Genomic DNA, 6,000 nt, shown 5'->3' on the forward strand with positions numbered 1-6,000 from the left:
CTGGTTTGAGGCAGCCGATCTCTGGGTGGTGTATGTTGGGGACAGGTCACCTTTTAAAAACAAAAGTGCTTTTCTCTTAGAATGGGAGTTCTGTTTGGAATGGAGTGAGGACACACAGGACGGTGCTGATCTTAGCACATAAAATCTAAACAAAATGAACACTCATGGTCTGCTGAACTGCAGAGACAGACTCATCTAAGGTTTTGGATGATCACACACTGGGGCTGACTTTCTCTATGATTCTATTTTCATCCTTTCTCCTCTTCCGGGGAGAGATTAACAAGAGCTTTGCAGAAGTTACCTCATAGCCTAAAACTCGGAAAGGAATTACAAAAGAAACAACAGTAGCATGAGATGACTTGATTCGTTCTGTATCCTATTCTCATGATTTTAAAGTGTTGGGTGGTGAAAAAGAAGTTCATTCAAGGGTCCAGAAGAATTCGGGGTAGATTCCAGGGCCTCACTAACAACCCAACACAATTTAAGCCGGAATCGCAAAGAATGTAGCATGTTCTCTCTGCTTTGACAAGAGCCAGCAACTCCTCATTCCTAGGTGACCTTACCCTCTGTGGCCAAGCTGTCCCCTTTGAAAGCCTCATCATTTAATCCAGCTGGCTCCATAGGCCCATCCAAAGTCACAGACATACAAAGGAATTGTGTGGCCTGAAGTGTCCCAGAAGGGAAAGGATTGGGGGTGAGGCACCTCTTCTGTCAGCATCTGCTGTGTAGCTACTCCCTGTGAATTGAGACATTCCCTCAGAAAAGGAGGCTGCTTATGCTGAAATGGTCAGGTACTAGGAAGGTCACAGAGCAAGATTCACATGGGGAGGGAATACTGTATGACTGACAGAACCTCCTGCAAGCTACACAGGGGAGCTTCAGTGACCCTGCCTTCATGAATTTTTACCCATGATGCTTGTGAACTTTTGCGCATTTAGCTGCCTGTTAGATACCCATTCTTCTTTAAGTAACCCCAATAAACCCACTTAATCACTTAGTAATTATTTACTAGAGTAGAATTATTTTGTTGCTCTGTCATCTGTGGCCTGTCTGGGGTGAATAGATAATTGTTCAAGTCTTCGTGGGAAAAGTCACATAGAAAGAGGCAACTTCTTGGCCATGCCTTGCTCCTTATCATGTTGTGTACCTGTTTCTGTTCAAGGTGAATCTTCTGGGCTTCATTCCTTCACATCAACAGTGACCATGTGCTTCCATTCTTAGGAGTGTACTGTCCAGCACTAAGGATGTCCCAGGGGCTGAGCATGAATGGCTGTTTGGTCTTGAAGCAATTATATCCTTCTGCGAAACAGAGCTATGTCCCTAACCCACAAGTCTGTGAATAGCATTGGACAAAAATGTAAACGTAGAACTTAGTAAACAGAACACAACTTCACCACATTGGTATTGAGCTGCTTTCAAGGGTGACTGAGATTTTGCTATGGAAATTTTATAACAGAGAAAATTATTTGTTTTTTTTTCCTTTCAGTCGTCATACCCTTTCAGATCCATCCCCATGCCCAACCTCTATATCCTCCCAATTCATAGATGTTAAAATATAAATCAAGTCAATTTTGTGCTGCTCATATACTGATGGGTGTGGGGCCATCCACTGGAGCACGGTTGACCTACCAGGCCCACAGCCTTAAAGAAAATGGACACTTCCTCTCCCAGCAACCATCAGCTGTCCATAGATCCTCATTAGGGATGGTGGCTCATGTGCCCCTCCCCCATCCATGCTACAACACCGACTGACTCGATCTTGTGCAGATCTTGCACAGGCAACCAGAGCTGCCATAGATTTGTTAGCTCAGGATTCCTGCCATGTTTAGAAGATGCCGTTGTGCTCAGCTTCTTCCTTCCTGACCTCTGACTCTCACCTGTTTCTGTTCCCTCTTCTGTGAAGGCCCTAGAGACTTGGGAGGAGAAATTCTAAATAAGACATGTGATGGGTTAATTTTTCAATTGATTGGATTTTAAGAGACCTTATGTCGAGGAACACATTTGGGTGTTATCTCTCATCCTTTTTCCAGAAAGGAGTAACTGAGGGTGAAGACCCACTCTTCATGGGCTGCAGGAGTCAAATCGTGAGTTAAGGAAGCTTCTGTGGAAGGGGGAGGGAGCAGATGCAGGTAAGACAAGGGCCAGAGAGGTCTGGTGACAGCTGGAAGGAGAGGAGGGGACAAGGATAATGAGGTCTACCCCAATTGACTGTGAGCCCTTATGTAACCCGTCATGTACGCATGTGAGATGCATTGCATCAGAAGGATGCTGCGTGAGTTACTTTGCTGCTATGATAAAATACCCCAACAAAAGAAAATTAAACAAGAACGAGTTTGCTTGGGCTTGCTCTTCCAGTCGAATAGAGTTTATTATGGCGGGAAGACAAAGCAATTGTAAAAGAAAGCATGATTCAGGAGCAGGAGGCTAGCCCATCACATCTTCACCCACACATAGGAAACAGAGTCAGCAAACAGGAGTTGAGGTCAGGCTCTAAAACCTCAAAGCCAGTGACTTCCTCCAGCAAGACTGTACCTCCTAAAACTTCCATAACATCCCAAACAGCGCCACCTACTGGAGATCAGGTATTCAAATACATGAGCTCATGGAGGACATTTCTCACTAAACCACAATTGCTTTAGTTACTTTTTTCATCACTGTGACCAACTGCCTGGAAGAAATGGTTTAAGTTGGGGGAAAGGTGGAATTATTTTGGACATAGTTTCAGAGGGTTCAGGGAGCAGTGGCTTGGTCCCTACTTATCTGGGTATCAGGGCTGTGAGAATACATGCCAGAGCAAACTGGTTGGCTTAGTGCTAACTGGGAAGCAGGGCATCAGGCAAGAAGCAGCTAGGGATAACCCCTCTCCCATGACCTGCCAAGTAACCTTCATCCTTCAGCTAGGATGACCTCATAGACTTTCCACACTCTCCCGTAATAGCTGGGAATCAAGCTGGGGATCAAAACATAAGCCTTAGAACATTTTATATTCAAATCATAACCAAAGGCAAGTCTGGTGATAAATGAGTTGGAATGCCTACAGAAGAACTGGTGTAGTTATGAGAATCTAGAATGGACTAGCATAGCGCTGAACCCACGGAGGACACTAAACTCTGAACCATGAAGGTTCCAGAATCCAGTCCAAGTTGAAGTAACAAACTTAAGAATCATTCCTTCACCCTTCGTCAGCCGTCATAATCATTAACCCACAACAGATGTAGTCACCTGCACTGGGCCAACATATGAATGGCCCTATCAACAATCAAGTCATGGAAAGAGGAGGGACTCATGGGAGTCTATTGACAGATTCTGGGAGAAGGGCTTTAGTCATGTGTCCACTGTTGAGCTCACCAGGTTCCAACAGATAATTCTAACCGTGGTTCTCAGCCTTCCCGATGCTGTGACCCCTAATACAGTCCCTCTTGTTGTGGTGTTCCCCCATCATAAAATTAATTTCATTGCTACTTCATAACTGTAATTTTGCTCGTGTTACAAATTTTAATATAAATAGCTGATGTGCAGATGCTCTGAGGTGATCCCATGAAAGGTGCATTTGACCTCCAGAGGTGTTGTGACCCACAGGTTGAGAACCACTGGTCTAAACTGTCCTGAAGATGCCCCTGGTTAAACCCAGTGGGTCATAAAACAAAACAAGCATGAACATGAAAAAGACGGGTTTTTTAGTTTAGTTTAGTTTAGTTTAGTTTAGTTTAGTTTAGTTTAGTTTAGTTTTGTTTTGTTTTGTTTTGTTTTAAGGTGGGGGAATAGACTGGTAAAGAAGTAGGTAAGGGTGAGGGCTAAGAGTTATCTGTGCAGACTGTGTTATCTGTATGCATTGCACATTACCTGTTTGCATTGTTTGTTATCTGTATGTATTATGTGTTATCTGTATGCATTAAGTGCTATCTGCATGCATTGTGTGTTATCTGTACGCATTATGTGTTATTTGTATGCATTGCATGGTATCTGCATGTGTTAAATGCTATCTGTATGCATTGCATGTTATCTCTATCCATTTTGTGTGCATGTAAAATTATCTTTAAATGTTTAATTAATACATTTTTTTAAAAAATTGCTTCTCAAGTGTGGAAGTGATAGGATAAGAATTACCAGAACGTAGAACTCGGGGAGGGGTGAAGGGAGCAGGAGCTTCAAGAAGTTACAGTCAGATGTACCCAAATAGGCAAGAAAGATAAGCATTTAAATGACCAAGGCATAGCCAGGCATAGAATCACATGCTTGCAATTTCAGCAGTCGGAGACATTTTCTAGTGGTCACAACTTGAGATGCTACTGACAACTAAACAAGGCTGGGGTGCCACTGAGCACTTGAGAGTCTGGGCATGCCTTGGGTACAAAGACTTGTTCAGAGCACATGCCAAGTACTATTGAGGCCAAGAAACCTGTTTGAACTGGATGATGGCATGCTAGTTAAAATGAGATGTTCGTGGGAGACCAAAGCTATGTTGGGATATCACAATGAAACTGAAGTACACCATTGCACCCCCACCGATGTTCTTTTTGTCTCAAGATTTGGGTTGTGGGAACAGAAGGGCAGGAAAGGGAAAAGAAAGGCCATCTCAGACGATCTGTGGGTGATTTTTTTTCCTTGTGAATCAGCCTCTGATTGTTTCCCATGAGGACGCCCCAGCAAGACATCGAGATGCCGATACAATCTGCCAAGATTCATCAAGCTTGGCAGAGCCTGTCTCCTACACTGCCAAGCTCCCCGGGAGCCAAATTCCGATAGCTACTGAAACTGGCTTCTGGAAGCTATTTGTTACCTGATATCCTGGTGTTCCAAGTCTTTGTGGGGTTACCTTACTGAAGGGAGTTTTTATTTACATGGCCGGTTAAATTCTAGTTTAATCTATTGTTCTATCTTAAGTTGCATTTGCTAGATTACTTTAATCTCAGCAATAGAAAATGAAGCTAAGACAGCTACCTTACAGTCAATTATTTTAAAGTTTACTTTGTTTTAATTGTGTGTGTGTGAGTTTCTGTGTGTCTGTGTATATGTGTATGCCATGTGTGTTGCAGTTGCCTACAGAGTCCAGAAGAGGGCATCATCATACATGTACTTCCATTGTAACTCCAGAGTTTCAGTGGTAGTTAAAGCTAACAGAAACTCTGGAGTTACAGAGCCTCCTATTGTGGGTGAAGGGAACCGAACTCTTGTCCTTTACAAGAGCAAAAGGTTCTCTTAGCACACAGTCATCGCTCCAGCCACCGCCTCCCCACCTCCCACCCCAATCCCGGCCCTGAATTCTCTCTTCAATGCAGTACTGCCTTGAGCACTTTTCTTGACAGTTGTCTCATTTGAATTGTTCTGCTTGCTCTTCCTATCACTCTCAGTGGTGCCTCCATCTTGTCAGAGGCTGATTGTAATTTTTCATTATTAAAAAAAATGGTTGTTTGGGGGCTGAACACTTCCCTCATGTTTGGGCTGGGGTGATTTTTTCTCACTTCCTGATGAAATTTTTTGTAATGAGGGCAAAATTCTCTCTAGTGTCAATGCTGCATCCAACAAACCTCTCCCGAGGAGCTGCCAAAAGAAGACAAACTGACATTGTTTATATTTGTGCATGTGTGCGTGTGTGCCTGCATGCCTCTGTGTGTGTGTGTTTGTATGTGTGTGTGTGTGTTTTGCAACAGTGGAGGTCAGAGGACAACTTACTGGAAACTGTTCCTCTCCTTCCACCATGTGGATTCTGGTGGTTTAGCTCAGGTCATCAACACTTTGAGTAAGTGCCTTGACCTATGAAGCCATGTTGCTAGCCTGAAAATCTCCTTTAAAGGAAGGCTACAGAGCCAGGTGGTGGTAGCATGGTGTGAACCTTCAATCCCAGCACTCAGGAGGTAGAGGTGGGTGAATCTCTTGAGTTCCAGGCCAGCCTGGTCTACAGAGTGAGTTCCAGGACAGCAAGGGCTACACAAAGAAACCCTGTCTCAAAAACAAAATGAAAAAAAAGAAAGAAAGAAAGAAAGAAAGAAAGAAAGAAAG

Source organism: Grammomys surdaster, unplaced genomic scaffold, assembly GCF_004785775.1.
Source record: "Grammomys surdaster isolate TR1022 unplaced genomic scaffold, NIH_TR_1.0 166, whole genome shotgun sequence".
NCBI classification, from domain to species: Eukaryota; Metazoa; Chordata; class Mammalia; order Rodentia; family Muridae; genus Grammomys; species Grammomys surdaster.